Genomic DNA, 17,106 nt, shown 5'->3' with positions numbered 1-17,106 from the left:
CCTTCCTCCCTCTCTCCCTCTCTTTCTCCCTCTCTCCCTCTCCCTCCCTCCCTCACCCTCTCTCCCTCTCCTTCCCTCTCTCTCCTTCCCTCCCTCTCTCTCACCCTCTCTCACCCTCCCTCTCTCCCTCCCTCTCTCACCCTCCCTCTCTCCCTCCCTCTCTCTCTCTCCCTCCCTCCCTCTCTCTCTCTCCCTCTCTCTCTCTCCCTCTCTCCAGGAAGCAGTTTAGCGGGACCCAAACGCCTCGATCGGCCTGCAAAAAAAAGAAAGAAAAGAAAACACCCAGAAAATCGTTGCGTCGCATTGGACTCGCTCAGCCTAGCATCTGCAAGAACCCACTGGGAAAATAAAATAAAATAGAACTCTTACCGGCGAGTGGGGCTGGGAGGCTGGACGCACGAGGGATGCCTTCCCATCGGATGTCGAAGCAGAGCTTTTGCAAGAACGATTCCCCAGGGAAAATAATCTGGGAAAGAAAGAAATCCTCCCGTAGGATTTAAAAGGAGAGAGAGAAAAAAAAGGCCTGTGTGGCTTCAGCGAGGACAGTCAAATCACGACACCTTTAACGCCGCAGAAGTCTGACTTTTTTTTTTTCATTTGCTCGCCTGAAAATTTTGCTGGGTTTAATCACTGCCCACACGGATTTCAGGCGATGGAGAAGGAGACGAGCAAGAGAAGGAAAGCGGTTCCTTCAAACCCACTGGGCCTTCCCCCCCCCCCCCAAAAAAAAACAAGGTCTGTTATCAAGGGGTTGAATCAAATATGTCCCAGAGAAAATAATCGGGCACCTTGTTTGAATTCAGGTAGTTAGTTATCCAAACAGAAAGGGCCTAGAGAAAACTACCAGAGGGTGGGATGGGCTCTTGTATCTTTAACCCCCCACACACACTCTTCTGCTTTGGCAGAAAGGTAAAAACTCACCTTAGGTTCATTTCCCCCCCTCCCCCTTTACGGTAAAGCTTACTTTGGAAACATGGCACAAGACTTCTTAAATGTCCTGCTACACACAAATCCTTATCCTGCAAAGTTAAGATTGGTTTTTGGGTTGGAATTTAGAGTGAGCCGAAGCAGTAACTCTCATTAAAACTTTAGAGGAGGTTGTTTCCCCCCCCCCCCCTCTCCCTTCCAGCTGAAATATTGGGCAGAATCATCCGATATTCCCCAAGGGAGCTGGAGGTAGTTTTCAGTTTGCTTTAGATTTCCTGTGGAACGTTTTTAAACTTTGTTTAACTTCTCAATATTTGTGGTTTGGCTGCTTAACTGTAAACCAGAGGTTGGGTTTTTGTTTTTATTTTAAGTTGAAATGCAGGCAAGAAAACATTTTTTTTTTTTTAGCTCTGGCAAGCAACTTTCCTCATTCTGAAGTGTAGCGGCGATGTCCTGCGGATTTACCGGGAGCTGAATAAACCTGTGCTTTGTGATTCCCATCAGGGGAGACACCCCACCCCCCCACCCCTAGTCTAGTGGGCATTGCACGTGCAATGTTGTGTTCCATGTTGTGTCCTCTGAAGCTTTTGTGTCAACAATAGCAAACGGTCATTTGTAGAGGTTTTTTCTCGGTAATACAAGTTATGTGCTGAATTCCTTCGGTATCTTCCGTTCTGCTCTGAACGATGCTGTGAATTGTTCGATGCTCTCTGTCGCTTTTCTGGTCTGTTGGGCCTTTTTTGGGCTGTCATTCTCTTGGGTGGTTTTGACATCCTAGGTCCTCTCTCCCTGTGGCAGGCTCAAGTTTTAATTGTCCGGAAAGCAGTTTTATCAAAGAACCTACGAAGACCTGGGTTTAATCATCACCTCTAGCTCAGTCAAGATTCTTCTTTCGGCGTGAATGAATTTCTGCCTCCCAGAGAGGCGTTCTTTTCATCCACTATTACTTCTTTCCACTTGTTCTTGGGTTTTCTCAAGAAAGAAGGATCGGAATTATTGGGTGAAGGTTTTTCTTCATTCTTCCCCTTTGTTAAAAAAAAAAACCATCTAGAATTCTTTGTTTTGGGCTCGTAGAAAAACAAAGCAACCAAGAATCTTATGCAGCTTTTTCTCTTGTTTGGGGGTGAAAGATAGCAAGGTTTGCAAGCCATCGTGATTTTGTTCCGTTGTTGTTTTATCAATATACGAAGGTAGAAAAATGTGTGTTTGGATGAGAGCATAACTGTGGAATAACATAGGCTTTAACGTTGTAACAGAAGAGGAGTTGTCAGTGTGATATTCCTATACACCAGCACACACAAACACACACACACACACACACGTTAATCCGGTCACTGTGTTTTAGCAAACTAACGTGGCCTGTGACATCTGTTCTTGCAATATATATATATATATATATATATATATATATATATATATATATATATATATATATATATATATATATATATCCGTTCCCGCCAACATTTATTGTTTCCAGCTTCACATAATATATATATATATATTGCCGTTCCCTCCAACATTTATTGTTTCCAGTTTCACATAAGCATCCTCTTTTTTTCTTTTCTTTTTTTTTGATAGTTTTGGATAGAAAGAATCACCAAGTGGTACCCTTACAAAAGGTTTTGCTTTCCTAAGGTAGTTTAAAGATGTAAATAGCGTAGAGATGAAGATTGGAAAAGGAAAGTTACTTCTGGAGCATGGAGGACGTTGGAAAGAGAGTGGTTTCAAAAGTACAGGTTTTTATCGAAATACATGTCTTGTGTCAAATAATAAAAATGGTTCCACCTTAAACGGTAGTCTTGGTGCTTCGTCCTGGGGATAAATTCTCCTGCTGCAGGTTCCTCCCGTTGTTCTCACAGTCACTTTCAGAATGGAGCTTCAGAATGGGGAGGGGGGGGTCTGGTTATGGGGAGAAAGCTTAGAGAGAGTTCCCCTTTGAAAGAGCTCCAACTGTTTCTTGGTCCATTCATTATCTATCTAGCCATCTATCTAACCATCTATCTGTCTATCATCTATCTATTTGCCATCTATTTAGCTATCTATCGATCATCTATATATCTATGTATCATCTATCTAGCCATCTATCATCTATCGATCTATCATCTATATAACCATATATTTATCTAGCCATCTATCATTTATCTATTTTCCATCTATTTATCTATCTATCTGCCATCATCTATATCTAGCCACCTATCTATCCATCCATCCATCTATTCATCTATATCTATCTATCTAGCCATCTATCTATCAAATCTAGCTAGCTAGCTATCATCTATCTATCTATCTTCTATATAACCATCTATCTAGCCATCTATTTATTTAGCCATCTATCATCTATTTGCCATCTATCTATCTATCTATCTATCTATCTATCTATCTATCTATCTATCTATCTATCTATCTATCTATCTATCTATCTATCTGCCATCTATATCTAGCCACCTATCCATCCATCCATCCATCCATATCTTATCTACCTATCTAGCCATCATCTATCATATGACTATATCTGTTTATATATCTACTTACCTGTATCTTTTTATATAACTCTGACCATGTCTAAAACACTCCCTTTATACGACATTGTAGTCTCTTAATTCGGGGCAGAGTCAGGGTGACTAAATGGAGCCGAACATTTATTAGCCAGATGCCCTTCCTGACACCATGCAGAGTTTGCAACAGATATTTTTACTTTCTGCTCTAGGAACCATCTGCTGCTACCTAGGATTGATCTCTCAAATCTTCTGAGTGGGAGGCAAGCATCTTCACTATTAGGCCACCACGCCACTCTTATCTCTTTGTCTATCTCTTTATTTATCATCTATCTATCCATCTATTATCTATCGCATCTATATCATCTATCTAGAAATTATATATATATATATATATATATATATATATATATATATATATATATATATATATATATATATATATATATATATATATATATATATATTTATTTTCTGTCTGTCTATCATCTATTTTTCTATTTACTACATACCTACCCTCCAGAGGTTGTGGGTGCCCCATCACTAGAGATTTTAAAGAGACTGGACAGCCGTTTGTCTGAAATGGACTAGGGTCTCCTGCTTGAGCAAGGGGTTGGGCTAGAAGACCTCCAAGGTCCCTCCCAACTCTCTTATTCTATTATCCGTATAGCGCAGAAGCCGAAAATGAAGCTGTGATAAAAGCATCTGTCCATTCCTATAAGCCATAGGAATTTTAAAAAGCGATCTGTTTTCTGTATCTGATCGATTAGAAATGTCATCTCTGCCCTTGAGACATTTAAACATGGGTCACTTAATAGGAAAGCCGTGACCTCATCATGAAGGACATTAAACTTTCTAATCACTGGAGTTAAGATCCGGATCACCATCGTGTACGGAGTGAATCTTAAGAGTGACATTTGAGGCTTCGTTCCCTGAGCAACTTGGGAGAAAACGAGCAACCTCCACAAATAATTGTCTAGACACACAAAAGGCACAGTCAGTGATCCAGGATAAAAGCACATTGTGTGTGTGAAACAAGTTTTGGGAGTTGAATTATGGGAGTTTTAGTCTGCAAATCTTAAAATTGTTGCGGTTGAGAAAACACTAATCTTGCTTGAACGGGATTGGACTAAAAGACCTCCAAAGTCCCTTCCGACTCTATTCTGTAACTGGAAACAGGGAAAGTTTTCTCCTTCACAATATGTTTCTTCTCATTTATTTTAACAGAACTGCATTCAGAAAGCCAGAAGGAACATGATTTATTCGAAAGAGTGAAATGTCCAAAGATTTGTAAAATGCTTTCCGTCACCTCCTTTTGGGGCTTTCTCATCCTGAAAACTTATACAGAAGCAGTTTCTCAAAAGACACAATTCAAGAGACAACTGCACCTCCATCAGCTGCACACACAAACACCCTTAAACAGAGGATGAGTGTTACCAAATATTCATTGTTTGGTGGCCCGCCAGCAGTCACCAGAGCTGGCAGCAAATCCGGACAGTGAGGAGGTTGGGGAGGAACATGGGCCAGTCTGGGGAGGGCTCTGTGTCAGAGGCAGAGAGGGGGCCTGAGCCATCTGACAGTTATCAGCTGCCTTCAGAGTCAGACATCAGTGAGGCAGATGAACAGCTGGAGCCTGTTCCCAGTGTGCGCTTGCACAGAGTTGCCAGACGAAGGGAGCAGCTAAAGAACAGGGGTCGACTCAAGAGTAAAGCCACAGGTGGACGATGAATGGCTCCTCCCAGAAGAAATAAAAGAGGAGCGAAAGGGGAGTGGAGTTTGCAGGAGACCATCAGTTCACTTAATTGGTTCGTGACTCTCTGAGACTCCTTGCCAAGTTTTGCAGATATGGGCCTGGCAGCTCTCCAAGCCAGAGAAGGTCTGTGACTGTAAATCCTTGAAAGACTTTGCCGGCTGTGAATGAGAAGAATCCACAGTAAATTAATAAAATGTGTTTTTGTCGGGACAAGGGGAGTGGAGTTTGCAGGAGACAATTAGTTCACTTAATTGGTTGGGTTTTGCTGGGTGGTAATGTAATGAATGGCTTTGGAATTCCTACTATGGCTCTGCCTGAAGGAGGCAGATCTTTGTTATGTAGAATAGACTGGTTCAGGCCTTAATGGTCCATTGACAAAGGTGGGGGGGGGTTGAGCTTCTGCCTCCCTTTTAGGGGGAATATTCTGCCCTTTTAATATTTCCTAGAATATTTCATTTTCCTCGGAGAGGGGTGGGTGCTAACTTCCTACAGATCGTAACTTGACCAATATATTGAAGAGCACGTAACTACCACAGAATTGCTAAAACGCCTAGACCAGCCCTGAAATAATCTCATTCTCTTGAAATCGTAGCCGATCAAGAGACAATAAACTTTGCCTCTCGGCTCTCCCACCCCGAGTCCACCATTCGAGAGCCAATCAGCAGAAATAACTTCTTTTTGCCACTAGATGGTGCTCTCCTCCTGGCTTTGTCAGAAAGGCTTACAGGGTTTCTCCAGGAATACAAAACAAACGGCATACAGAGAGACTTACAATCATTTGTTTAGCGACGGAGGTTACAATGGCACTGAAAAAAAGTGACTTATGACAATAATTCCCAACCTGTACAGCTGGGTGGCACGGGGGGGGGGGGGGTATGGAGGGGAATGGGCCAGCCAGCTGCACAAGTTGAGCTGCAAAAGGCACCACAGCCCGTTGCTCACATAAGTTAAGTTGCACATGCGTGCATCAGAAGTGGGTTCCTACCAGTACGGTACGGTTCGGCCGAATAGGTAGTAATTCTGGCAAACACATGACCGTACCGGTTCTCTCCTTGGCGGCGCCATCTTGATTTTGTGTTCTGCACATGCGCAGAACAATCTTCATGGGGAAATTGTATTTTTTTTTTCCTTTTTTAATGTGCGCATGCACAAACATTTTCGGGCACCGAACTGGGAGTAATGGTGGCAGGAACCCACCCCTGGCGTGCACACACGCTGTCCAGACGCTCCCATGGCCCAGTTTCAAACAGGCAATGGCCTGGTAAGTAGGCCGCAGCCCAGGGATTGGGGACCCCAGACATACGACCGCTTTTCACTCCACTGTTGGAGCAGCCCACGGTCATGTGATTGAAATCCAGATGCTTGGCATAAACACATGCCAAGCATCTGGATGGCATGTTTATGATGGTTGCCGCTTCCCGCAATCCCCATTTGCAACCTTCCCAGCAGCTTCCAACAAAGTTAACGGGTGAAGCCAGATTTGCTTAACAACCACATGATTCACTGAACAACTGCAGTCATTTACTTAACCGGCAAAAAAAAGTAGTAAATTGGGGCAAAACTGACTGAACACCTGCCTTGCTTGGCAACGGAAATTTGGGGCTCAATTGATACAGGTAGCACAGATAGTCCTCGATTTACGACCTCAATTAAGCCCAATCTTTTTGTTGCTAAGTGAAACATTTGTCCAAGTGAGTTTTGCCTTGTTTTATGATGTTCCGGTTATAGCCGTCCCCAAATCCAGCAGCAGATTTGGACAGTGGGGAGGTTGGGGAGGAACCTAGGCCAGTCCTGGAGTCTGGGGAAGGCTCTGATGAAGGCTCTACTGCCAATTACCTCCAATAGACCGATTAGATCCCACAGATTAGGCCTCCTCCGAATTCCATCTACTGGCCAATGCCGACTGGCGACCACCCGGAGGAGGGCCTTCTCTGTGGCTGCCCCGGCCCTTTGGAACGAGCTCCCCGTGGGGATTCGGACCCTCACCACCCTCCAGGCCTTCCGCAAAGCCCTTAAAACCTGGCTGTTCCGACAGGCCTGGGGCTGATGAGTTTTTTGTCCACTCTCGAATGGTATGGTTGTTGAGTGTTTTAAATTGTGGTATTGTTTTGTTCGTGTTCTTTTTTCTTATTTGTACACCCCCCCCCCCTTGATATGGTTGTGAGCCGCCCTGAGTCCCCTCCGGGGACTAGGGCGGCATAGAAATATAATAAACTCAACTCAACTCAGCTCTGTGTCGGAGGCTGTGACAGGGCCAGAGCCGTATGCCTGTTATCAACTGCCTTCAGAGTCAGACATGAGTGAGGCAGAGGAACAGCTGGAGCCTATTCCCAGTGTGCGCATGCAGAGAGTTGCCAGATGAAAAGAAACAGCTAAGGAACAAAGGTCGACTAGGGAGTAAGGCCACAGGTGGGGAGGTGAATGGCCGCTCCCACAGGGAATAAAAGAGGAGCAAAAGGGGAGTGGAGCTTGCAGGAGACCATTAGTTCATTCCTGCATTCTTGCCAAGTATTGCAGCATCTGAAAGATATCGGCCCAGCCCCTCTCCAAGCCTGATCAAGGTCGGTAACTGTGAACTATCTTGAAGGACGGTGGGAGAGGAAAGACTTTGCTGGAGAGGAATTCACTGGAAATTAAATAAAAGGGGTTTCTCAAGACCAGGACTCGGCTTCGTGCTGCTGGGGAAGCCTCGGTCAGAACAGTTCCTTACCATAATTGCGAAGTGAATCACGGCCTTAAGTGTGAGAAACGGTCATAAGTCCCTTTTTTTTTCCAGTGGCGTCGGAACTTTGAACTTTCAAGGACTTACCTATAATTGAATTTTCCTGCAAAGGCAGCTCGGGGCAACATTACACACAAACACACACAAAGACACGCACAGAGACGGGTGAGTCACTCCTTGAAGCTGGGCAGATCTGAATCACTGAATCAGAGAAAGGAAATTTCTTGCCGAAAGTCCCTGGTGGTTTTTCAGCCGGCGTGGTGACAGGCGTCCCATCCTGACCTCACCCCGAAAGTTGATTTTCTCAGCGGAGGAGCCAAACAACCTCACCCACCCACACCCACCCCTCCTTTTTTTTCCAGAAAAGACACTGAATTTTGCTCCGGGGCTCCATCTCTAGAGGATGACTAAATCCCGTAGCCTCCTTTCTTTGCAAAACAAAACAGACACACCACCGGTGGTTTTTCCAAGAGAAACAACTCCTGGTGACTTCCCAAATCCCTGGAAAAAAAGAGGTGACAGGTAGCTCTCCAGATGTAACAGTTCATTTGGGGATCGTTTGAAGTTACAGCGGCAGTGAAGAAAGGGACTTATGACCGTTTTTTGCACTTATGACCGTCGCAGCAACCCCGTGGTGACATGAACAAAATTCAGACTCTTGGCAACTGGCTCCTCTTTACGACGATTGCAATGTCCCGGGGTCACAGGATCCCCTTTTGCGACCTTCTGATAAGCAAAGTCAATGGGGAGGCCCCGATTCACTTAACAACCGTGCTACGAACAGAACAGAATAGAATAAGGAGATAGGATAGGATAGGATAGGATAGGATAGGATAGGATAGGATAGGATAGGATAGGATAGGATAGGATAGAATAGAATAGAATAGAATAGAATAGAATAAGGAGATAGGATAGGATAGGATAGGATAGGATAGGATAGGATAGGATAGGGTAGGGTAGGGTAGGGTAGGGTAGGGTAGGGTAGGGTAGGATAGAATAAGGAGATTTGATAGGATAGGATAGGATAGGATAAGGAAATAGGATAGGATAGGATAGGATAGAATAGAATAAGGAAATAGGATAGGATAGGATAGAATAGAATAGAATAGAATAGAATAAGGAGATACGATAGGATAGAATAAGGAAATAGGATAGAATAGAATAAGGAAATAGGATAGGATAGGATAGAATAGAATAGAATAGAATAAGGAAATAGGATAGGATAGGATAAGGAAATAGGATAGGATAGAATAGAATAGAATAGAATAGAATAAGGAAATAGGATAGGATAGAATAGAATAGAATAGAATAGAATAGAATAGGGAGATAGGATAGGATAGGATAGGATAGAATAAGGAAATAGGATAGGATAGGATAGGATAGAATAGAATAGAATAAGGAGATAGAATAGAATAGAATAGAATAGAATAAGGAAATAGGATAGGATAGAATAAAATAAAATAGAATAGAATAAGGAAATAGGAAATAGGAAATAAATAGAGAAGAGAAGAGAATTATTTATTGGCCAAAGGTAATTAGACACACAAGGAATTTGTCTAATTTAACCACTGCAGTGATTTCCTTTAGGAACTGTAGCCAGAAAAGGTTGCAAAATGGGGCAAAACTCACGTTAACACCTGTCTCATTTAGCAACAGAAATGTTGGGCTCAGTTGTGGTCATAAAGCCGAGGACTATCTATCTATATATATATATTTTTTGCAAACTTACCTTTTTTTAAAAAATCTGTGTTAAGATGCAAAAAGTTGCCATCCACCGAATGCTGTTCCTTCGTTCATCTGGGGACGGATTGTACATTACAAACCCATTCCCCCCCCCCCCAGTGGAATCAATTAAATGACTCAGAGGGAGGGAAATGGGCAGGCTTCCCATCCAGATGTTTTAAATCTTAACGCTCACCTCTTCCTCCCCACCCTGCTTTGACCCTCCAGAGCAACCCGGGATGACACATGAAGGGATCCAATCTCACAGAGGAGACGTTTTTCAAGCTGGCAGAATGTCAATGTATTTTATTAGATGTTTTTATCCAGTTTCCATTACTTTGCAACTCAAAATGTTGGACATAATACTCCTTCCTCCTCCTATTTCCCCCACAACAACAACCCTGTGAGGAGTGTTGGGCTAAGAGAGAGGGACTGGCCCAATGTCAAGCTGATTCTGATGCCCTAAGGCAGGACTGGAATTCCCGGTCTCCTGGTGATTGGTCCAAAGTCACCCAGCCAGTGTTCATGCTAAGGTAGGACTAGAACTCACGGTCTCCTGGTGATTGGTCCAAAGTCACCCAGCCAGTGTTCATGCTAAGGTAGGACTAGAACTCACGGTCTCCTGGTGATTGATCCAAAGTCACCCAGACAGCTTTTATGCCAAGGTAAGACTAGAACTCACGGTCTCCTGGTGATTGGTCCAAAGTCACCCAGCCAGCTTTTATGCCAAGGTAAGACTAGAACTCACAGTCTCCTGGTGATTAATCCAAAGTCACCCAGCCAGCATTCATGCCAAGGTAAGACTAGAACTCACGGTCTCCTGGTGATTGGTCCAAAGTCAGCCAGCCAGCGTTCATGCCAAGGTAAGACTAGAACTCACGGTCTCCTGGTGATTGGTCCAAAGTCACCCAGCCAGCTTTTATGCCAAGGTAAGACTAGAACTCACAGTCTCCTGGTGATTGGTCCAAAGTCACCCAGACAGCTTTTATGCAGGACTAGAACTCACCTTGCCTGCTTTCATGCCTAATGCAGAACTAGAACTCACTCCAGGTTTTCAGGCCAGCCCTACAACATGTTAAACCTCCAAAAAATCCAACCAGGCTTTAACCAACTTCAGCAGGTTGAGTGGACGCAAGTAGGGGGTGCCATTTGAATTTATTCTGTTAGGCAACTGGCCATTACGTAGCAATCAAAAAGGGAAAATCAAACTTTTTAAGACATGCGGACTTCAACTCCCAGAATTCCCCAGTCCGCCGCGGTGACTGGGGAATTCTGGGAGCTGAAGTCCTCCCACTTTAAATTTGTCAAGCCTGAAGAACATTAAATAAACTCTTCTCAGCAACCAAGATCCAGGGAATAGATGTCCTGAAACCCTTACTGTTAAATATACCATCCGAGAACTGGCAGTTGATTTAATCGGAAGATTTAAAAAAAAATCTTCTAAGTAGGAATTCAATGTCTCTTTTTCACTCCCCCTGCCCTTCTGTTCTTCCATTGTGTGCCCTGAGCCCAGATAAAGATTAAAAGACTATTGAAAAGACATCTAAAGCTGCTTCTACAACCAGAGAGGTTCTTTGCCCTGACAATTAGTCTTAATTAGAGTTCATTAATGTCTAAAAAAATCAGCCAAGTGTGAATAATCCCTTTCATTTAGGATGGATGGTTGTCTGAGCTGGCATCATCGGTGGGCCTCAGCTGGAGGGATTCATCTGCGATGGGGCACTCTAGAGGGAAAGAATAACAGAAGAACAAAGTTGGAAGGGACCTCGGAGGTCTTCTAGTCCAACCCCCTGGTTCAGGCAGGAAACCCTGTATCAATCTGGACAAATGGTTGTCCAATCTCTTTTTTTTTAAAGGTTTTTATTAGGTAAACATTAAAAACCTTGGACATTGTGCAATATTTCCGGCATAGTCATTTCCAGTTTTTTGATCTTACAGTAATAACAACTTTATATCCATTACATAGGCACGTGCAGTCAGTCAAATTGCCTACCCATTTATCCCTTTCATTATATAGTTACTATCAGTAGATATACATCTCCAATTCCTACCATCTGTACAATATTAATACCATATTTTCCAATTCTTAACATACCTGTCTTTCTCTGACCCAACCTTTTTCCCCTCGTTTCTAACCATCGGTACCATTTGTCTCAGATTCCGTGGTATTCCATCTCATCCTTGTCTTTGAGCTCTAGAGTTAGCCTGTCCATTTCTGCGCACATCAGTATCTTCTTTATAATTTCTTGTTCTGGGGGAATCTCTTCATTTTTCCAGTTCATGCGAAGACCAGTCTTGCTGCCATTAAAATATGCAACATTAAATATAACCCACCTTTGCTAGATTTTTCTTTTTGTAATCCCTAAGAGAAATAGTGCTGGCCTTAACTCCATCCTTTGATTTAACATCTCTTCCAACCACTTTCTTATCTGGTGCCAAAAGGCTCCAGCTTTTGAGCACTCCCACCACATATGGTAAAAGGTTCCTAGCACAACATTCCTTTCCCAACATCGTGGCAATAGGTTTTTTTTAAAATTAATTTTAGCTAATCAAATGGTTGTCCAATCTCTTCTTGAAAACCTCCAGTGTTGGTTCATGTACAACTCTTCTAAAGAGCAATCCGTTCCAGCCACTCTTGAAAACAGCAAAGTCCACATTTTGGATAGAGAGGACCGCTGGTTTGAAAGAGGGACCCCAAGAGGTCATCTATGTCAATATTGAACATCCCAAGAAGTCGCAAGAAGGCTCCACACCATTTGAACTATTCAGGTGACCCTGAGGGGACAGATGAACCTCCAAGTGGCCTCAACGTCCCCGTGACCCATCAAAAGCGCGAACGTCATAAGCGCGCCGACAACACCGCGGCGCTAAAACCGCGATTTCATTTAAGGTAAGATTTAGAGTTAGGTTTAGGGTTAGGTTTAGGGTTAGGTTGAGGGTTAGGTTGAGGGTTAGATTGAGGGTTACGTTACAGCGCGCTTCTGTCGGCGCGCTTTTGTCGGCGCGCTTTAGGGCTAATTAGTTGCTAATTCATCGCGCGGTTTTGTCACCGCGCTTTAGACACTGCGGTGTAGTCAGGCGCGCTTTTGTTGTGCGCGCATTTGTGGTGGAACCCAACGTCCCTCTAAAAGGATGCAAATGACCAGCTGTCTGCAAGGAGTATAAATCATTCCATTCCCCACCATCCAGTCAGAGCTGAAGAAGCTTCCTGGGTGAGAAGTGAAACATCTTCAAAGAAAAACAAGAAACTCCAGTTGCTTTTTGGTGCACAGTGGGAAACACCTTTGGGACAACCAATACTTGGATGACTGAGAAACTCCATAGATGTTCCATTGGTTTATTGTTCTCTCCTTATTTCTCAGTTCTCTCCTTGATTCGTTTTCATCCGTGGCTCCTGAGGAAGTGGAAAAATGAAGGCCCCTCAGAGTTGATAAACAAGGGCTGAGAAACTCTGCAAAAAATCCAAGGATAATGTCACATCTGCATGAGTACCTAACAGTCCTCCACTTACGACCACAATTGGGGACCTAATTTCTGTTGCTAAGCAAGGCGGATGGAATCTCTATGGAGATTCTCAGTCATCCAGGTCCTGGTTGTGCCAAAAGTGTTTTGTTTTTTTTCAAGAGGCAAGTGGACTTTCTGGGTTTTTTTTTCTTTGAAGATGTTTCACTTCTCATCCAAGAAGCTTCTTCAGTTCCGGCTGGATGGTGAGAATGGAAGGATTTATACTCCTTGCAGACAGCTGGTCATTTGCATCCTTTTAGAGGGTCATTGAGGCCACTTGGAGGTTTATCTGTGTCCTTAGCATCACCTGAGTGGTGCAAATGTGTGAGGAGCCTTCTTGGAACTGCTGAATGGACTGTGTCGTAGACTGGAGATACACAATGTCATATCTCTCCCCTTCTGTTGAGGGAGGTCTGTTTAATTTTGACATTCTTTTAGACAAGGGGTCCCCAAACTTGGTAACTTTAAGACTTGTGGATTTCAACTCCAAGAATTCTGAAAGTTGAAGTCTACAAGTCTTAAAGTTGCCAAGTTTGAAGACCTCTGTTTTAGAAAAACATTGATGATACCTGGATACCTTATTGTGTCCTCAGGGTCACCTGAATAGTGCAAAAGAGCCATCTATTTTCCACACTAGCAGAATTGAGCTGGAAGGGACCTCGGAGACAATGGTGGGTTTCAACATTTTTAGAACCTCTTCTGTGGGGGTGGCCTGTTTTGTGGGAGTGGCTTGCCAGCCATGTGACCAATGGCAGTGGCTTGGCAACCAAGTGACTGGGTGGGCGTGGCCAACTTGTAGAATGTGGTGAAACTCACTTAACAACGCTCTTGCTTAGCAACCAAAATGTTGGCTCAGGAACTCTGGCATTTGAAGCACGCAAGTCTTAAAGCTGTCAAGTTACAAGACCCTTGCACCACTAACACATTAGAAAAAAAAAACCCAGGGGTGTTCAAACTTGACAGTTTTAAGACTTTAAGGTTTAGATAGGACTCTTAGAGGCGGGCGGGATGATTGGTGAGCCAGCCAATCAGTGAGTGGCGGGCGGGGCAAGCGTGGTGCGGACGGGTGGGGAGAGGGAGCTGGAACCGGTTCTAAACGGCATGGTAGATTTGTGGAAGAGCTTAGAACTGGCAGGAACCCACCCCTGCTCAGAGGTCTTCTAGTCCAACCCCGGGGACCCAATACCATTTCAGACAAGCGGTTCTCCAATCTCTTCTTAAAAACCTCCAGTAATGAAGTACCCACAACTTCTGGAGGCAATTTCTGTCCCACTGATTAATTGTCCTCACTGTCAGGAAATTTCTCCTTAGTTCCAAGTTGCTCCTCTCCTTGATTAGTTTCCACCCATTGCTTCTTGTCCTGCCTTCTGGTGCTTTAGAGAATAAATTGCCCCCCCCCCCCTCTTCTTAGTGGCAGCCCCTCATGTACGCAGCTATCCTGTCACCCCCTACTCCTTCTCTTCTCTAGATCAGTGTTTCTCAACCTTGGCAACTTGAAGATGTCCAGACTTCAACTCCCAGAAATCCCCAGCCAGCGAATGCTGGCTGGGGAATTCTGGGAGTTGAAGTCCGGACATCTTCAAGTTGCCAAGGTTGAGAAACACTGCTCTAGATTAGCTGTGTCCAAAATCCTGCAACGCCCCATCGTTTCGATTGTAACGTACACACTCAACGTCTCCCAGTGACCAAGGGAAAGTGAATTCACCCCGCCCGCCCCTCTCCCCGCTGGTGTCGTGGCAGAGAGCCGAGGGAGAAATTAAGCACCAACTGTAATGGATTACGAAGGCCAACTAGGGTCGCCCGCTGCATTCTCAGATGTTATATGAGCATCTTAAGCCGGGAGGGTGGGGGTGGGGGCTTGTCAAACTTAATAGGAAACATATGTTTGTGTGTCTCTCTGCCTGTGTATGTGTGAGTGTGTGAGTGTGTTCTCCTCCTCCTCCTCCTCCCTGCTCGCTCTTAAAGCTGGGAATTTCCTGCCTGCCCCTATTTTTTATTTTTTTATTTTTTTGCAGATCAAAAAATCGCAGAAACGTCCCATTTCCAGCAAATACCATGCTAAGCACAATAGTAGCCTTTTCAAGTATCTGGCTTGTCCTGTCCACACCTCCCTTGGCCACTTTCTGTCCCAGCCGATGCCTGTGTTTCAGGACGACAGTAAGATGCATGCATCTGATGCTGGAGGGCGTCCCCGAAGTTTCGCCGCAAACCAACGTCCTGTGAGTAAATGGATTTTTTTTTGCTTTGGTGTTATCGTTGTCCCGGGTTTCGCTTCACTCGGATTCAAACCGTGGCAGGCAAAGCTTTTTCTGAGCCGATTAAGCCACGAGAGCTAAGCCTGGCTGGGCTTCGGCAGGCTTCTAAGTCGCAGATGGGATCGTTAGGATCAGGTTGCAAAAATGAATGGTTTGCTGCTTCGCCTTTTTTTTAATAGCAGGGGAATAAGAAGAAGATACTGTTCAGGGCTGTTCTAACGGCAAACTTTAAGTGGGTGGGTGGGTGGGTGGGTGGGTGGGTGGGTAGGTAGGTAGGTAGGTAGGTAGGTAGGTAGGTAGGTAGGTAGGTAGGTAGGTAGGTAGGTAGGTAGATAGATAGATAGATAGATAGATAGATAGATAGATAGATAGATAGATAGATAGATAGATAGATAGATAGATAGATAGATAGAGTCGATAGCTAGATAGATAGCTAGATAGCTAGATAGCTAGATAGCTAGATAGCTAGATAGATAGATAGATAGATAGATAGATAGATAGATAGATAGATAGATAGATAGATAGATAGATAGATAGATAGATAGATAGATGATAGATAGATAGAGCAAGATAGCTAGCTAGCTAGCTAGCTAGCTAGCTAGCTAGCTAGCTAGATAGATAGATAGATAGATAGATAGATAGATAGATAGAGGGATTCATAAACTTTTACTACCAGATATGTGGGTGTGGCTTGGTGGGCATGGCAGGGGAAGGTTACTGCAAAATCCCCATTCCCTCCCGATTAGCTGGGAGTCAGGAGGCAGAGAATAGATGGGGCCAGTCAGAGGAAATATTTACCGGTTTTCCGAATTACTCAAAATTTCTGCTACTGGTTCTCCAGAACTGGTCAGAACCTGCTGAATACCCCCTCTGGCACTCAATGAACCAGTTATTAAATCGCCAGCATCCCACCACTGTATAGGGCCGTGATAGCAAACCTATGGCACACGTGCCACCTGGAGCCATTTGTTATGGCACACGTGCCACCTGGAGCCACCTGACTTCGGCCTTCTTTTTATGCTGTTTTTCGCTTCCTTGAAGCCTCCAGAGCGCCAAAAAACGGCCCTTTGGGCAAACCGGAACTTTGGGAATGAACTTCCAGTTTGCCCAGAGAGCCCTTTTTCACCTCCGAAGCCTTTAGGAGGCTTCCCTGAATGCTCTGGAGGGCAAAAAACAGTCCTACAAGAAAACCAGAAGTCCATTCCCGAACTTCTGTTTTGCCCATAAGGCCGGTTTTTCGCACTCCAGAGGCTTCAGAGAAGCTCCTGAAGCCTCTGCAGGGCCTTTGGGGAAGGGGCTGTTTTCATCCTCCCTAGGCTCCTAGAAAGCCTTTGGAGCCTGGGGAGAGCGAAAAAACCACGCCAAAAGCGGGGAGGGAGTGCTGGTCTTGCGGGCATGCGCGTGGAAAGGTAGCGTGCATGCGTGCTAGGGTCACGTATATGCACACCCATGCATGTAGCCCCTTCGCTCCCCCCACTTTTGGCACACGAGCCAAAAATGGTTAGCCATCACCGCTATAAAATTGTCAAATTTGGAGACTCCTGGTATAGTTAGAGATCTCTGGTATAGGATATCTCCACTTGAGCAAGGGGTTGGACTAGTAGACCTCCAAGGTCCCTTCCAACTCTATGTTCTAGATACACAGCAGGCGTGTTCTAAGAGTGCGCCCGGAGGTGCTTCCTTGTGACTGACGGCACATTGCAAAGGCCAGGAGCCAAAGACGAA

Source organism: Thamnophis elegans, chromosome 5, assembly GCF_009769535.1.
Source record: "Thamnophis elegans isolate rThaEle1 chromosome 5, rThaEle1.pri, whole genome shotgun sequence".
Classification (NCBI taxonomy): domain Eukaryota; kingdom Metazoa; phylum Chordata; class Lepidosauria; order Squamata; family Colubridae; genus Thamnophis; species Thamnophis elegans.
Note: the sequence above shows the minus strand (reverse complement) of the source record.